The sequence below is a fragment of the Tinamus guttatus genome, unplaced genomic scaffold (assembly GCF_059628265.1).
Source record: "Tinamus guttatus ecotype Peru unplaced genomic scaffold, ASM5962826v1 Tinamus_guttatus_pri_ptg000218l, whole genome shotgun sequence".
Classification (NCBI taxonomy): domain Eukaryota; kingdom Metazoa; phylum Chordata; class Aves; order Tinamiformes; family Tinamidae; genus Tinamus; species Tinamus guttatus.
Window position 1 is genome coordinate 551,979 of NW_028288752.1, and position 16,206 is coordinate 568,184.

General features: G+C 44.5%; 1 protein-coding gene across 1 annotated transcript in view; it reads right to left on the reverse strand.

The window, feature by feature from the left end:
• The window catches only part of FGFRL1 (fibroblast growth factor receptor like 1), a 135,463-nt gene that overhangs the window by 57,711 nt on the left and 61,546 nt on the right, over positions 1 to 16,206 (reverse strand). The window lies entirely within an intron of this gene.

A 16,206-nucleotide genomic window follows, 5' to 3' on the forward strand; every position in this document is an offset into this window, starting at 1 on the left:
AAAGAGAAAGCAGCTTTCCTTAACACTAAAAATAACAGCCTGATCTTGCAGGGAAGTGTATGTACCTAAATAATCACTCCACATTAACCCCATTCATCCCCAAGCAAATCTACCCTTTCTCAGTATGAATTTTTATTTTCATTTAAGGAACAGCAGAGGCTACTCTATGACATGTGTTTTACTGGCCAAATCTTTGCTTCTCTGTCCAGCTGCCCAGATAAGAAAAAACAATATAGAGGTGAAACTAATAGGGAGCATAAACTAAGAGGCCACTTACTGCGCACAAGCTTTAAAACTGCCTTTACTTCGTTGTCTGTCTTGTTCCTCCAGCTGTAACTTCATCACTTGAGGTTGCAAAGCCTGGGAGCTGTTTCCTGCACAGTGCCTAGCAAAATGACTTCCTAGTGGGGCCTTAAGTAATATCCTCCTTAGAAATTACTCTTTTTTAAAGGTCATCTACTCTAGGTTCATGCTCACAAACCAATGGGTTGCTGCAAAACTGTTTGCAAACACAGGCAGAGCTAACCCAATTGGGGTGGTAAAATTGAGGGCCGTCTGGGGAAACGAGTGTTTAGGTGGAACTCGTTAGCCATGACTAAAAGCCAAATGAGAATGTAACCCATAGCCCTCTTGTGGGATACCCAAAAATGGTTGAAGCGTTTCAAAGGTTTTCATGATCTGCTGGGTCTACTGCGTCCATGGCTCAGATAAAGCAGCATTTTCAGCCCCAGCACACAGCTGGTCACCCCTGGAATAGCTCCCCATCTCCTGATGTCCAGAGATAGAGAAGCATGCAGAATCTTTTCTTTTAAAATCTTTTACTAGTCTAATAAAAATCAGACAATACGCTGTATGCATTTTATAGACCGAAAGGTCTATATTCCATAGGATGAAACTTGTACTTTGGACTACTGTTGGTGCCACAATGGGGAGAAAGATATTGAGCAGCTGCTTTGAGAAACCCAGTAGTCTATCCAATGAGGACAGGACAGTAGTCTATCCAGTCTATCCAATGAGGACAGGTAGGTTGTGCTGCAAAAAATCAGACTCTTGCCAGGCTAAGCAAGCCATCACTGACCCTTGGAAGAACCATTCCCCTGTGCTTTTCATTTCACTTGCCATGGAGAGCACTGACTACTCTCCACTTCAGCCAAGCCCCTAGGGAGAGATCCGTTGCAATGGAAGATAGACGGGTATTTTTTGCAACCGGCTTCCACTTACGTAACTTCGGACTTAGTCCCAATTCCATGAGTCGATTTGCATTGTTTCTAGTAAGTGAGCAAAAAAGAAATCTGCACTGGATTTGGAGAAAGCAGTAAGACTGCAGTAACCTTGAAAAGTTTGGAGGAAGAGGAAAAACTGAAGGCCAAGTTCCCCAACAGTATGGCAAGGTGGCAAGGATCCTTTGAAAGCTGTTTATGGACAGGACTTTTTTTTTTTTCAAATTGTCTGCCTCCAGGACAGCAAGGACAGATGCTTCCAGACTTTACAAATGCTCACAGTCTTAAAAAAAATACTAATTCATTTTTTTTTTCATGCCAAACCTCCTCTGAAGGGCACTGGTAACTGGAAGCAATTACATGCATACAAAAACAACAGTCATGGAGCATAGTCAGTCCTCTGCTCCTCTTAACCTTTCTGAATTTTCCTTTCTAACAACTCCCCTACCCGACAGCAAGCCCAGGCAGACCACCTGTGAACAAATGCCTTTCTTCCCATGTCTGGTTCTGCTGGTTCATTTCAGTGTTTGCTGTTTCCAAGGGCAATTTCATGAACCTCATGAGAGGCCTCCTAAACTTCAGAAACACTTACCAGCAAAATAGCCAAGCACTGAGTGATGGCCAACCTCACACAACTGCTGTTTGCCCTCTCCTCTGCTACTGGAGTCAATAGGGCTTTACCACCAAACAGAATTAAGACCCTTTGAAAGCACTTTCAAGTTGGGCGATAGTCTGATGCCCACCGTCTATGATACCTACCATTCCTTTAGCGAGAGTTAAGCACTAACAGCAGTTTATTACTTGAAAAGTTGCCCTTTGCTGACAAAGATAGGTCTCAGCCTCCCTGGAAGCCATATTCTCACAGTGGCAAGTGATTTCAGTACAGTTTGAGCCTCGTATATCAAACCTGTAGCAGTTCAGGGGATTCTTAACCCAAAGTAAGTAAGTGTCCAACTCATGAAAAACTGCATCATCTAAGAAGGTTTTGCTAGAGGTACCCATGATCACTGACTAGTTTCTCCTAGATCTGCATGGATGGATGGCCATATGACTGGTATCTGAATAAAGGGTATGGAATCAAACACCATTTTTAATACAGTAAGGTGGAAGACTCTAGAAAAAACAAGAAATCTGCAGGACAGCTACAGCTGCAAAGTCAGACCTGTCCAGAAACAAAGGTAATAGATGATGGAAGAAATGGGAATATGCATATACACATGTATGGGTATATACATATATATATATGTACATAAAAAAGAGAGATATACATGGGTGTATCATGCAAGTAGCTTTTGCTTTCTTGTTGGAAAGGTCTCTGTGGGGCTAGAACTGTGTCACAAGAGGGACGGGTAAGACTGAGGGCAGACCAGCCAATATTTTGTGCAAAAAAAGCAATATCATCCTAACACTGCTTAAGTCAAGGGTTTAATTTTCTAGAATTGTGAGATTACCCTCAATTAACTAGTCTTCAGAATTCAGGCTAAGGTCCAGGTCCAGAATTCAGGCTTCTTTAGTCCAGGCAGCCCTTCAGACAGCAAATTCCCTGGGACCAAAGATGAGGTCCTGCTATCAGTTCAATAAACCCTCTTCCCACTCTCTGCAGAAGACAGAGGCAGCCCCATGAGCAGCGCAGCCCACGTTAGTAGGATGAGAATCTCATCTCGACTCCAGTGGAGAAAACAGAGGGCGTCCCTCAGCCCAGCTTTAGTTCGGGTTTTGGTGCTAAAAGATGGAACAAATAGATCTGGCTCATGACTTTGACATTTGCTCTGCTATCATCATCAGTCCCATCTGATAGGATGACACTACGTAAGCTGTGGTAGCCAGAGGAAATCCAGTGCTAAGGAAATGGACATTCATTTAATGTTTATCTAGGATCTGCTCCACCAATGAATTCCAGATGTTGGCTTTAATTGTCACATTCTGCTCTGCTTAAGCAGCAGGAGTTCATAAGGCCGATTTGTAAATCAATCTGGCAGACTCAGACTGAATCCCATCTTTGCCAGTTTTTCTGAGTAAGAAGATGCTCTTAAAATATTAAGTACTTAACGTGTCTGCAATACAAAAGGAAGGAAAGAGTTTTTTTAAAATCCCTCTCTCCTCCGTTTCCCCCCTTTCAAACTGCAATGCTCCTCCAGTGAGTGCATGAATTTTAGTAGTCCCAAGGGTAAGGAGGCCCCATTGTCAGGTATTGGAGATGGAGCGTGGGCCAAACACCCCACTCCCGATTCCTGGTAGCTGTACACATGTTCCTTCTGAGCAACTCCAATGATTCCCACTGCAGCCAGCAGCAACTGCAGACAGGGACTACACCCAGCATTAGTGTTCCTCATATTTAAGCCTGGAATTTTCTTAAAAAAAAAAAAAAAAAGATCAATTACCGTAACTTTGGGAAGGTCACAGGCCCCAGCTTCCATGTTCTTATTAATTGGTGCTTTGCAATTATGGCAGTTTTAACCCATCTGTAGAGCTGGTTCAGAAAGGTCTTTTGTTCTCCAAATCCCAAAGCATCCCACAAGCTCTCGGTTAGACACAAGCAACCCTCATAGTTGTTTTAGGCTCAGCATGTGTTCATGCAACAGCAGAAGGTGTTTGACATGTGTCACTGGGGATGCTTATTGCGACAGCCAAGTAACCTGTCAGGTCTTGATCAGAAGAGAGAAAAAATATTTTTAAAAATGGCTTCAGTTTCAATACTATGTCCCTACTCACTGGGACAGAGACTCCAGCTCATTAAATCTGCTTCAGAAACCTGTTTTTCCAATTTCCTTGTAAAACACCCACTCCTGAGAAAGCACCTCTGTATTCAATACATGTGAACCCTACTTACATTTTCCCAGGAATGTGTGCTTAGTACACACATTTCTCAAAAGGTGTCATTGCCTGTTTAGGTAGGGTTTCAAAAGCTTTCAGCATTGGCAGTGCTCATCCCGTGGAAGTTAATGGGAATTCCTCAAAGAAGGGTTGACTCAGCCTCGTCTGAGTGCTTTTGAAAACCTCCTTGTTATCTTCCATCTTTGCTGGCCCCAGAGATAAAGTGCTCTAAGTTGTTTAACATCCTCCGTGAAGATTACAGACCTCTCTAGGGGACCCACTCCTCCCCGCAGTAAGAGCACAACAAGCGTTTTGCTCGCGGGCTGAGTCACGCAGGACTCGAAGGGAGCTTTGAGAAACGCGGTGCCTCAACTGCTCCAATTACTCACACCATGTGGGGACCAAAGTATCGTGAGGAGCTGGCCAGAGCTCGTCAGCTCTGTGCGAGATTAGCACTTGGAGATAGAGAATACATCTCCCTGCTTTGCTGTACCACATTCCCCCAAAGAGCCGGGATGTAGCACTAAGCCAAACACAAACGTGACACCATCCCAAAGAGCTAACCTGTTATCATCATGCGCCCCCCAGAGCAGCCTGCTGATCCTCCCCATGGCAAGCAGACTCCCCGCGCCAGGAGCTGAAAAAGCTGGCATGTCTCCAAGGAGGGAACCAATGCTAAGAGTGGCAATAATACTGTAAAAATACTGCAAAACCGGCTTTGGCAGAAATAAAAGGGAGATGTGCAGGCAACTTGTTCTGCACTTCATAGCACAGGTGCAAGGATGCAATAGATTTGGAGATCCCAGTCAATCTTTTCCAGAATTTGACCTTCAGGACATGCCAACGTGGCCTTGGAGGAGCAGACAGGGACCACTGTCACGGGAGCTGTAAAACTGGCCCCACCTTGCTGCAGAGGCTGAAGAACAGCAAAAATGTCACTTGTGAGCCAGATGGTGGGCAGCCTACCCTCCTGTTAAATGTGGAGCTGTGGACACAAAAAGGCCACTAATCACTGAGAAGAGCTAACACGGGTCAAACAAACAACTAGCACCAACCACATACAGGCGTAAGTTCAGCACTTGTGGTTCACAGTTTAATCTAGAGCTGAATGCGTCCATGACCTGGGTTTTGCCTAGGACAAGAGTAAAACGCATCCAAACTGTTCCTGGCAAAGGGATGGGGAGAGACACCCAAGTGCTGACGGGGCTGAGGATGTTGGGTGGCCAAATTCCTTCCTGACGCAATTCCACCGATCTGTCCCTGAAAAGCCCTCGGACTTTTGCCTGTTTATCATGGCAAAGTTTCAAGGGGCCATCGTGAAATTCTCTGTCATTACCAGAACAGAATGCCCTAGGAACAACCTCTACTTCTTGAAGACCACAGAGACACGTTTTTAAACGGTGGATGTCAAAGAGTAACACTGGTCCTTGGCCAGCACGCTCTGAAAACCATCCTGTAGGCAATGGGCTGATGGAGTCCCTGAAGATCCACCAACACAAACAAGAATGGGAGTAAGCCTGCCAGAGTGGATGGAAACGCACCTAGCACATCACTTGCATGTCAAGCCAGAGGCACAGACCAGCTTCTTGAAATTCACTCTCAGCATCATTCACTTTGCACAGTAGCCACAGGTGAAGGCTGCTGCATCACCTGAGCCTCACTGAAGGAAAAGGGATTAGCAAAGCACTGTTTAAACCAAAGCGGCTCATGAAAGACCTTGGCTGAAACCACCTGTGGACTTCAAACTCCCACAATTTGCTCTTGGGCTGGTGTTTTTCCCCTAACGAAGCACATGAAGGCTTCCAGTAGAAGTCAAAGTGGGCTCGTAGTTGTCAGGAGACATTGCGAAGATGGACCATAGAGTCGTGCCGGGGGTTGGGCGGCACCGTCCTGCTCCATTAAGATTCCTGGGATTTCTCTGGAGAGACCAATGGGCACGTATGAGAGACCCACCCAGTCCATCAAGTGAATCCAGCTCTCTTTCCAAATCTCCTGTCAGCAAACTGGGAGAAACATCAAAAGCTCTTCTTTCTCCCACTGGCTGCATGTTCAACGGGGATGAGATAGAGGGCCTTGCTTACTTTGGCAGGAAGGTCACTGTAATTTATCCTATTTAAAAAAAAAATCACCAACCCATATGGCTTCCCTTAAGAGAAGAAACATCTACTACTGGACCAAAGAAAACTCCCCGAAGAATTTGTTGGTAGTGCCTTATCCAAATGAAAATAATTTTGCAATAAAGGACTGAATCCCAAATGTTGCAAAGCCCTTTGTTGCCAGCCAAGCAGAAAACCAAGCACATGCTCAGCTCAATAGTTCCACTGACTTTACAAAATTTTGTAGAGAAACAATGAATTAGAAGTCAAATAGAAATGGCAACGTCTTGCACAACATACGGATTGTGTGATCAACTCAAATTTAGTGCTTGTTTGCCATGAAGATGTCAGAGAACCATCTATATCCCACATTTTTCAGTCAAGAAGCCTTGCTGCCTATCTGTAAGACAAGTCTATACACACAGGAGCACATATATACATGGCAAGATGAATGGGGAGAAGACAAAACAAGAGACATCAATTGCCTTTATTGCACTGAATCTTTTTCCATGGAAAATAAAAATATTTACTTCCCCTTAAATTGCATGAAATATTTTCTGCGCAAAGCTGTTAATAATTTTGGCAGTGATTAAACAACAGCATCACTCCTGCTGCTTGTCTCTGCGCTGTTCTGCCCCTCGCAGCAATTTCAAACAGCCCAGAAGAAATCGCAGACAGATGCACGTCGCCGAGGACAGATGTGTTGACCCGTACAGTGCTTTAACAGCTCGGCTCGCGGGATATGTTTACGTTCCTCGCTTTTACTGTGCATTAAAAGAAGGTCCTCTTAAAAAGATTAATTTGAGAGCTGCAAAACACATCATGGGAGCAGAAAGTGAAGGGATAGCGTCTGCGTTATCTGACCCCTTTTACTGCTCGCAGTGGGGTTATTTCTCCTCTCTTTTTACGCGGCCCCATCAGTGCGACCGGACTCAGAGTGACATTTTATGAGCAGAGACGGTCCCAGGACAGTGGCTCGTGCTCTGCGTACGGTGACATCTCACAGGGGCTGCAGAGCACCTTAAAAATACCGCGGCGCAAGCTGACGGAGCAAATAAACGACGCCCGCAGCACTGCTGGAGTCTGGCAGCCCTTAACAAATACAGCAGCGTCTGGGTGTTAAAATACATAAATCTGTCATCGTTACCGGGCTAAGGGGTCGTCATCCTATTCACAGAATAAAGGAGCTGTGCATAATCAGCAGGGCAGGGAGTTCAGAACAAAGTGCGCCTTTTACAAACTCGCGGCTGCTGATAGATGGATGTTTGCAAGGGACTTAATGTCTTTAACAGGGTACGTTTGAGAAGGAGTGTAGGTTTCAGAACTCCTGGGATTAGTGTTTTTTTTTTTCTTTTCCTCTTCTTTTCCAAATTTATTGCCAAGAGCGCATAATGTAAACACGCCAGTCTTCTGACTATGAAACCCACATTATTATAAAGCAAGAAGAATCAAAGTGCTTCAGCACAATGATATTATTCATCAAGTACAACACAGAATATGTTCTTTCTCTCCTCAAACAAAAATAAATTGCATTTAAAAATAGGTTTGTGCCATAATTGCCAGAAGTCCTTTTCTTTCTTTTTTTTTTCTTTTTTTTTTCTTCATCTTTTTCTTAACATGGATGCCAAAGACAGCACAGGAAAGGTAGAAAACCAGACCCTGCAGGAATGCAAAAATGCAGCTCCTCGAAACCCATACGTTTTAACAGGCAGCATACTTCCACGAATGGACAGAGCAGCACGTGAGTGAGCGGTAGTGTGTGCGTGTGTACGTGCATGCACACAGAGAGTCTCCAAAATCAACAGTCAAGTCACACCTTATAAACTAGCCCAACTTGGTGTTGCTCTCTCTATAATAAATATTATGTGCTGTGCTTTACTTTACAAGCATGCCTTTTCTGTATTTCTGAGTTAACTGATATTCCCGTGACTAAAATTTGGCAAAAAAAAAACCCCACTATCTCCAGTATGAATGATACATTGAGCATGTAGTGGGCAAAATAAGGAGATCCCTTCAACGAAAGGTCTCCAGTTGCATTGGGCCTGGGCTAGCAACCCAAGGCCTCCTCTTCTTGTGCCTCCTGCCTACATCCACGCATCTCACCTGCTCGGACCTGAACTGCCCTTTCTGCTGCTGCAATAGAAATGCAGCTATATCTATGGCCTATGGACCAGGAGATGTGCTCAGATCAGCTGCTGGGCACAACAGCATTGCTTTGCTAATGTGGGTTAGATCCTGGCCCTATATCTGTATGGAAAATAACAACAAGGAACCATCTAATTAATAAAGAGAGAGGCAGGTATACTGATTTAAAAAAAAAAAAAAGTGACACGTGTGCTGCAAGCAAGTAGGATCTGCAGCTAATTCTGTTAATATCATTTAATGGAAGGAAGCCACAAACTGCTCCAATCAAACTCGCTTTTAATGTCAGCCCGCCCGACAAGGCGTATTGCTTTCACAACCCAGCAGTGTTCACGCGGGCAAAGAGGATGAAGTCTGATGTGTGCATGGGTGCAGCGACACGTTCCCAAGCATCTGTAGAGGCCTGTAGGATAAATGCATCCATATGTCCCGCATGCCTTCAATTCACACTGGCTGCAGCTCTGGTTTGTTGCAGTCCACCACAGGATGGAGTACGGGGGGAAAATTATATATACATACATATATGTATGGATTTCATGCTTACATCCATGGAAAAAAATCTTTTCATTTCCTTTAAATTGTGAACAGGTGTTGTCACCTTCTTAACTTGGCTTCTATGTTACAGCTTTGCAAGCGGGAGAAAGAAATCTCCCTGAAACAGTGCAGCTTTTGTTAGCCAAAACATGATGTATTGATAAGCATGCTGTAAAGTTTGTTATAAAATCAAATGAAACTAATAAAACCTAACAAAGATCCTGTAAAAACTGTGGACATTATGCTGTATTAGCGCTGAGCTACATTATAGATCTGGCCTTGGAAGAAACAGGAGCACCATCCACTCATCATGCTTTCCAGCTTCTCACACTCCTTCTTTGAGAGCCATCAGTTGAACATCTTGGAACATTTTTCATTTTTGCTGTCATTTCTAAGACTGTTACAGCTAAAACTGGCACTCACATACTCACCTCTTTGTGCAGAAAGAGCTTTCCAAGAAAATATGCTATGAGCCACTGCAATGTCAGCCTAATGTAACGCCCATCAAAATGACTAAAATCAGTGATTTTTTTTTTGTGTGTGTGTGTGTGGCAATCAAGAAATATTCATCTTTTCCTTTTCACCTCACTGTTCCTCTCCCAGGACACTGGACGCTTTCCAGCACTCAACATGCTGCTCATCGGGGCAGGCTCTTCAATCAAGGAAGGAAAGGAAGAGCCGTTGAAATCCCGGGAAGGGAATACCTAATTTGTTTTGGGTGCCTTGCAGTCCAGCCCGGGACACTGGGCTCACACAGGGTGTGTATCCTTATGCCTATGCAAACAAACACGGAGAAGGAAGAGCCCTCCCCGGGGATGAGCGCGCTGTTAGTGGATGATGAGTCACTTCCACTGGAAAAGGAGCTTCATTACCAACACAGAACTTGATGTTTTTAGCTACGAGTTTAAACCGAAACATGAAAATACGTTTCATGCGTCAAGCCCTTCAGATTCCTGTAATCAACGGGACTGGCTCCACCTGAAGCCTGATAGGTGCAGGTGCCTCTGTGCAAAGGGCGGTGGTGGCCCAGGGCCATCATGCGGGCAGGCCTCACACAACGGCTGTGACCATCAGGCCGCAAGGAGCAAACTGATGATCCCCCTTTCTGCTCATCTCCCAAAGGCCCAAGACGATCTGAGCTCTAATTAGCAACATAACCATTACTAAGCATCAGCGACTAGGGCCAGATCTTCATCTGGTGTTAATCAGGCTGCACACGCACAGGAGGCCACCAGCATAGCTCCAGCTGCTGGGTTGGGGCCTTTGCAAATTAAACATGATAACTTTGTCACTGTTTATTGTCACAAGGAATACTTCATTTCCATAGAACAACCGAATAATCATCGTTACTCATGATTACATGCTCAGCAACTGTGTTAACGGTCCCACGCTGGATGGGCTGCCTCTCATGCTCCACGCTGGAGTCAATGTGTTCAAGGAGAAGCGCTTGCTCCGCGCCATGACTAGCATGCGCTAAACCACCTTGCTCTCTAAAGCACCTTTCCTTTTTTCAAGAGTTGACTCATTCCAGTTTCTGCCTAACGTTAGCAGTCCCTTGGCGTGCACACTGCTGACTCAACGTCGATTCACATCTTATTGCTGAGCACATCTCTCTCTGATCCCCAGAGCTTATTAAGAGGCCAGAACCCAAACATAAATGAATTTGTCATGCTTTTCCAAAATGGCTGGTGGCACCTGACTCTGAACTACAAATGTTTTCTCAGCTTTTGCACTAGAAATGAGTTCTGAGACATGGATTGATGACTTCATTGGAGAACTGTAATGCAAACCATATTTTACTGTACTTGACTTTTTTCACACAGTATTTTCTATTACTGCGAGCAGAAAAAAAAAGCACATTAGAATAAATATCCATTCAGACGCTGCCATTTTTTTTTTAGGATACTTATGCTGACTGTTTAAAAAAAGTTATTTTAATGCAAATTTTTCATACATGCCTGCTATCAAACAGAGCTCTCTTTGGACAAGTTGTAAAAACCCATAAAATAGCAGCTGGCTCAGCAGGAAAAAGGCTACTTTAAAGATAAATCTTGTGATGTCATGAAGGATTCTCAAAGCAATCTATTGCAGCAGACAGACAGCAGATATTTAATAGTAAAAATGATTTGTTTGAAAGTGAGATGCAGTTCAGTTTCTAAGGAGCCCAACAGAGATCTAGGACAACAAGCTACACACTTCTCTCCTGGTCTCTGCACCAAAACTTTAATGCTCTGAAGGCCAAAAGGGACCACTCAGAGTGACAGGCAGAAGGGAGGAGGGTACAAATTCAGAAGTGATGGACACTTCACCAAAATCTCTCTCCAAATAAACCCAAAGAGGAAAAACAACAAATACAGCAGTTAGCAATACAGGACAAGGGAAAAAAAAAAAAGGGCAAAAAAAGCACTGGAGCAGCTGTTTTGTGGACCTAAATGCTGATCTTTTTTGGAAGTTGAGGTGAGAAGCGCCCTAGCAAGAGGTGTCCTTGGCAGCCTACAAACTCCCAGGGAAGCAAGAGACTACCAAGGCGGGAACAATCCTCTCTTGCTGCTGTATCTCTTTTTCTCTCCAGCAGAAGGTAATAAAACATGCATACATGAGCAAAAATAAACAGAGACAGTCTGAACTTTCCTCCTGTGGCGGAGCGCGGGTGCGAGCTGATGTGTTTACGGGGCAGCACCTGCAGCAATAGCCCTGCGCATTGCAGGGCCTGGCCCATCGTGTTTCTCCACATGAAAAGCCCTCTGTGTTGTGTGTTAGTGAAACAGGTCGTTATGCCATGGCATAAATATTTACTAATAGTCCTTCCTACTGCTGTTCACAGGCAATCTCCCCTTCCAGAGACTGCTGGAACAAGTGATACTGTTTATTATTTCAGGATGAGATGGTAATGGAGGTTGTAAAGTATTTCCTTATTATTTCGGTTCTCGTTTATTTGCACCTCTGGCTAGTCTCACCTGTTTGAGCTAAGATTTCCATGGAGGGCCTGATGGCTGGGCCTACGTGGGGCTGGGAACTGCTCCTCCTCTGGGGATGCGTGGGAAGCCCTTTGCGCTGGCGCCCAAGGTGGGTGTGGGATAATATGGATAATCAGCACAATGGAGGAACTTTACACTCCTAGCTGACCCTATAGAGAATTCAAGGACTCCACAATCAGCTCTAAAAGAAAAGGGATAACCACTGAAGCCCACGAAAGCTGTAAAATGTAAGAATTACCATTGCACTGTGGACAAACTCACAGTTTCTCCGAGCTGTCCACATGCACTCTGGTACAGTCTTTAATTACACAGTCATTATTTTTTTTCCATAGCACCCACCTCACTCAACACATGAGGTAGACAGCCTTCATATAATGAACAGCTATTCAATATTTTGTTTCTTCCTCTTTGGCCTTAGGCCTCCTTTTATGGCACCCTGGCAAAGAAGTTTTATTCTGCAGTAAAGAAACCGCAGGTTTCAACCAAGCATTTAAAACTAAAACAAAGTTGCTATTCATACCTGTAGACTGTAAACCAACTCCCCTGAATTGATTCAGCTTGAAAAAACCTTCAGTGGACAATCAAAGATAAGACTTTCATGGGCATCATTATACAAATAACTTGCAACAGAGGTACAGCACATTCATTTTGATGGGTTACAGATAATTCTCCACAATAAGGAACCATTGTACTTAATAACTGCAATGCTGATTTAATACTGATTAAAGAGGAGTTCCTCTTCCAGCATTTTTAAATCTGTCTGCAGTGTAATTGGCATCCCAAATCTTGTGGTAAGCCACAAAAACTATTACGGCTGGCTAGGAGAGGAAATTGTAGTTTTGATTTATATTGGTTATCTGCTTTTACTGGCTTACATTTCATACAGGGATGTATTAGAGCAGGATTCCTTGGATCTTTGGGATCTGGGGTCTGCAGTCGGGAGAGGATGGGGAAATAAGCAGGGCAGAAACCAATTGCTACCATCTGGTTAAGCAGAACCTTTGTCCGAGGAAGGAGATCAAAACCTCAGAATAAGAGGAGAAGGTTCCCTTCCAACACAGTGGCAAGAGGATGCAACTAGGAAGAAAAGACTTTCCCAAGCACTGTGAAGGAGAAATAGTCTTTCAGGAGGAGATTTAAGAGGTTTAGGCTCACCTTACCTTCCACACTTCAGTGGTTTTGGATCAATGACCTGATTTCTCTTTGCCTGAGTTACCATCTGTAAAACCACAGCTGTCAATCTCGTGTGCATGCAGACTGGAGACTCTTCCAGCAGCATGTAGGAATAGGCAGGTCCAAGTTGGCTCTGCACTGGACTGGCTGTTTGCTAGCAAGATCTGCTACAATAGTCCCAAAGTGACATGAGAACAAGGTCCGACCCAAGGCACACAACCTCCCAAGACCAACCTGCAAGGTGGCCACACACCTGCCCCCTCTGCCAGCACTCACTGATGTGGATGTGTCCCTTTGCTCTCCTGACACACTTGGGCAATGGCACAGACTTTTGTTGCTTCTCTATGCTCTAATGGAATGTAGACTAATTAATAAGAGTTGAGATTAATAAGCAAAACTCCAAAATCTTTCAGCAAACACTACTGAATGTATTCCAGAAACTACTTCTCCAACTCCCAGAACCTTTTCATGCCATACAGATTTTATTTTCTTAAGCCCTGTCAATTAATGAATCATTTGACAGCATCATTTTAAATGTGTCTTCTGTCCTAGTCTAGATTTAATATCTTAACCACCTTGCTAGTGTCTGACCCTCATGGTTTATGTGTGTTTGGTGTCAGTAATAAAGCTGGAATAAGAGGACTTTTTCTCCTTTGAAGGAGTGGGAGAACAGCAAAGAGAGAAAAGACCATATGGTTCAAAAGGCAACTGCCTAATGAAGTTTGTGTTTTCCAGAGCGCAAACTACACAGCTCCATTGATGAGATCTTCATCCCTGAAAAGGACATGCGGTTGATTTTGAAACACTGCCTCCTTCTCAAAAACCAACAAAGGCCCTTTCTCAACCAAAAGTGTCTTCACCAGGATGAACACAAGCATCTGGCCAAAGCATTAAAGGTTTGAATCCTTTGAAAGAGTAAGTCAGTGATACCCATCTGTTTACTTGCAGATTTTGGCAAGAAAGACCCGAGGGGACCATTTGATTTCAGGGGAAATTTGGTTTGATATATTACAGGAAAATGTGTCTCTGGAGAAGAGGTACATAAGGTAATCCATAAAAAATGGGCTGAACAGCACCACCACATAGGGACACTCTGCATGCGAAAGGAGGGAGGTGAACAGAAGCTAAGAAATACTGTATTTACTTAACATTGGAATAGGGATGCATGGAGATGACTGATTGCTCAGCCCATATGTCTGTCACACATGTAGTGTAAAGCTGCCTTTTTCTTGGCACTAGGTAATCGATATTTGTTTGCATAGGGCTCAATCTCACATCCACAGAGGCTGGTGGGAGTTTGCCACTTCCTTCCACGGCTGCCTGAGGAGGCTCCAAATACCTACTCTTTGTGCCCAGGGCTTTCCCGTGCCAAATATAATGAATGCTATTGTTCTTGACACAATTTAACCTGATAATCCAATTTCCCTGAGCAACTGAATTGGAGTTTTTGCTTCAATCCTTCCTGAACGCTAGGCCAGCTTTTACCTGCTGTTCCCTGCCTTTTCTCTCTTGTTTATTTTTGCTGTGCTATCAAGAAAAGCCAGGGCCTCCTGTCACTCCCAGATGCCGAGGTGTCTCTGCCTCTTGGAGAAATGTGGAGCCCTTGTGACCTGGGTCTTGCAGAGAGCACTGGAAGAGGACACAGAAGATTAAAGACTTTGGTGACATCCACTTACTGGAGAAGCAGAAGCAGGACTGAAGCAAGTTCCTGTAACATTCCCCTCTGCAAGGGAAGGACCAAGGCACCTCCAAAAGGGGTTACATCCACCTTTATAAACTATTTCCACTTTACCCTTTCTGCAGTGAATTGTAAAGAAGAGGAGGAACATGGATAGGAAGAAGATGAATGAGGAAAACCAAAAGCACAAACTCCATGTAAGCTGCATGCCAGTTTTCACACATCATCCTACTGATGCTAGACGAGTCTTAAAGCCAGAGCATTTCCCTCACCTAAGCATCTCTTTCCTGATAAGATATTTGTGCTCTGGTCTCTCTTCTATAATGGCTCTGCAGCAAAGTGCAGTCATTATAGAAGTGCCTTCTCCCAGAATTACCCTGTTATCAAGCAGTGCCAAGTGCTTGCTATATTCTCTGAACCTACAGCAGTCCTCCAACCATGGAGCAAATAGAGCAAAAAATGAGACAAGTGCTAAGCTGCAGACAGCCATATACTGGTCCTAATCTGCCATTACTTTTACCTGTCCCTTTGCTTCCCCTGTGCAAAAGGAGGCAAATCCAGCTCTCTGCAATGAGCTAGTCACTGACCTCAAGAAGGCCTCTGCCTCCTCACTCGCACACCAAGCACTGGCCTGTGCTTCATCCTGAAGCTCTGCCCACAGGGAAACCACTGCTTGCACCCCTCCGTGTCACTGACAAGCCTTTCAGCATCGGTGCTTTGCCTGAGCTTGTTTGCTGAAGCTGCTGTCAGATCAGGCAGCTTGTATAAGTCCTCCTTTATAATTTTGGTCATCGGCACCTAATCCATCCTGAGCATGGTTTAGGAGTCAGGAGATGCCAGGGTCACTCAGAGTAGGCAGAGGTTACTCACAGACGTTGTATCTAGAGGTGAAATAAGTTTGCTAACATGAAAGTGAGCTGTTCAGGGCCAGCAGGCATCCAGTGATATTCCCAGGCACGCACAGTTCACTAGAGTGGTCACAAGACAAGGCACACGCCAAACAGAACTTGATTCCTCAGAGAACTATATAGGTTCCTACCAACCCCACCATCCCTCAGCAAGCGTTTTACATCTGTTAAGGAATTACTCTACTTCCAAGAGGTAGCAGTCTTGTGATGGAAAATAAAAATGCCCATATTGCACTGAGCCTCTTCGTTTGAGGAAAAATTCCATGGGGTTAAAACACATCACCAGGCTTTGCCTCAAATAGGAAACTCCATTTTCCTAAGAAATCAGGGACTGATTTTTCAGAATTCTCAATGTTCCTTTCCCCACTTATTTCAGCTGTGGAGTTCGAGATGTCCTCAGCATTCCTGGTCTCCCTATAACCAAACCCAGCTTTGACCAAACTTGTCCATAAAACCTTCTCCATGTGTGCTGGCCTCTGTATTCCTGTATCTATCCTGACAGCCCTGCCCACAGTTCCACTGTAGGCAGCTGGGCCCAGGCACTGTATGATTGTAAGCACCTCTGCAAGAGACAGCCCAGAAAATGCCTATTTTTGAAGGACATGCCAGGCAGTGAGTTCCTCCTCTGTTATCCTGTCTCCTTAGGGAGAGCCAGAGACATAG